Source organism: Cebus imitator, unplaced genomic scaffold (assembly GCF_001604975.1).
Source record: "Cebus imitator isolate Cc_AM_T3 unplaced genomic scaffold, Cebus_imitator-1.0 Scaffold703, whole genome shotgun sequence".
NCBI lineage: Eukaryota > Metazoa > Chordata > Mammalia > Primates > Cebidae > Cebus > Cebus imitator.
The window spans coordinates 165,060-166,990 of NW_016108018.1; the positions used below are offsets into that span (position 1 = coordinate 165,060).

General features: G+C 58.5%; 1 protein-coding gene across 1 annotated transcript in view; it reads right to left on the reverse strand.

Moving 5' to 3' along the window:
* Positions 1-1,931, reverse strand: part of CUNH13orf46 (chromosome unknown C13orf46 homolog) — an 18,754-nt gene that overhangs the window by 15,551 nt on the left and 1,272 nt on the right. The gene's annotated exons all lie outside the window — the stretch shown is intronic.

Sequence of the window (1,931 nt, forward strand, 5' to 3'; positions counted from 1 at the left end):
CGTCTGGGAGTCTTTGCTGCCGGACAGGACAAGCAGACATGCAGAAGCCGGACCTCCCTGCCAACAATGCGGCTCCTTCCATCGCTGGGCAAATCCAGCAGGTGTTGGGGGAAGGGTCAGCAATGATGGGGCTCAGCCCCTCCCTCCCGCTGACCCTGGCCTGTAAGTCCACGCTGTGGTGGCACCGGGTAGCATTCTTTGAGACCTGCTCTGGTCCCTACTTAAATTCCCGCTTAGCAGCCCTGATGTAACTTCTTTTGAGAAGTTTGCTTGCCTTGAGAGAACCCCATGGGGAGGAGATGGGGTACAGCCTCCTAACTGCTCATGGCCCCCAAAACAGCACATCTTTGGATTTTTAAACTCAGAGAAGAACATGTATTTTTATATCATTACCTCTGAAAACCATCCCTAGGGCTTGCACAGACAAACCCCAAGCCCCACTGGGCTGTTTCACTTCTGAGGCCCCGCGTACACCCTTGCGAAGGGGAGGCAGAGTCGCTGAGGCTGCAGGAGATGAGGGGTGCGCCAGCTCGCACCTGGGGGCCAGCCCCTCAGCCCCGTGCTCTGGGCTGGTGTTGGAGGTGTGAGGGGTGACTCTAGCACCCTCCCCAGGCCCGCGTCCCTGCCAAACACTGGCCATGCAGGTTCCTCGCCGGTGGGGGAGGCCCGAGGCTCCCTGCAGGGACCCAGGCTCTCACCAGGGCCTCCTTGCAAATGGGGGCCTGGCCACGGTCCTCTTTCCAGGCATCGGTGGCTCCAGAGGCCCGTGAGAGTCCCGGACCCACCCTCCTCTCACTCCGCCCACCCTTGGCTATGCCCAGCTGCAGCCCCCACAGCTCCCCTGGGGCCAGCAGTGTGAGGCCTTCCTCTGCAGCCCTGGGTGGGTTACAGGTGTGGAGCTGGAATGGCCCCTACTTCCAGCCCTAGTGTTCTGAGCACAGGGCAGTGGGAGGCAGGAGGCCCGGCCCGGTCCCTGAATCTCAGGCCCCAAATCACTGACCAAGGGGAAGTCAGGCTGGGAACCGTGCCAGGCAAACCTGCCTCCCCTCCTCGTCCTAAATCAGAGCTGCCGAGATAAATGGCCACCGGCCTCCCTCAGCATTCGCCCATGAGGAAATTCCCTGTGGACTTCAAAACCTCTACCCTAACACAGTTCTATGGAGTTTCAAGGTGGCAAAACAAATGACTGCTGGCCTTCACAGGCACAGGGCCAGGCCAGAGCGCAGGGTGCTGCCTCTGCTCACCTGAGACAATGTTGGCAGCTAACTCCGGCTGTTTACATAAAAATGCAGCCACTGAGCCAGACTAGGGCACACTTGACTCCTTAGCCCCTTCACATGTAAACTGTGTGTTCAGTGAAGGGTTGATCAGAGATCCAAAAGCATGCAGCATGTGTCTCCTCTCTACCTGGGACCTGAAAACCCCTCCTCCTGCTTCAGGCTGTCCCCTTTCCGGATGGAACCGATGGACCCCTCACAGGTGCTGAGGCCTCACGTCCCCCTAATATGTGACACCAGGCTGTGCCCCTGCCTAGACACACGTCCCCCTACAGTGTGTGACACCAGGTTGTGCCCTGCCCGGGCACACACTATCCCCCTAAAACATGACACCAGGCTGTGCCCCCACCTAGACACACATGTCCCCCTAAAACATGACACCAGGCTGTGCCCCCACCTAGACACACGTCCCCCTAAAACATATGATACCAGGCTGTGCCCCCACCGAGACACACATGTCCCCCTAAAACATGACACCAGGCTGTGCCCCCACCTAGACACACATGTCCCCCTAAAACATATGACACCAGGTTGTGCCCCCACCTAGACACACTATCCCCCTAAAACGTATGACACAAACCTGCGTCCCCACCTAGACACACGTGTCCCCCTAAAACATATGACACCAGGCTGTGCCCCCACCTAGACACACAT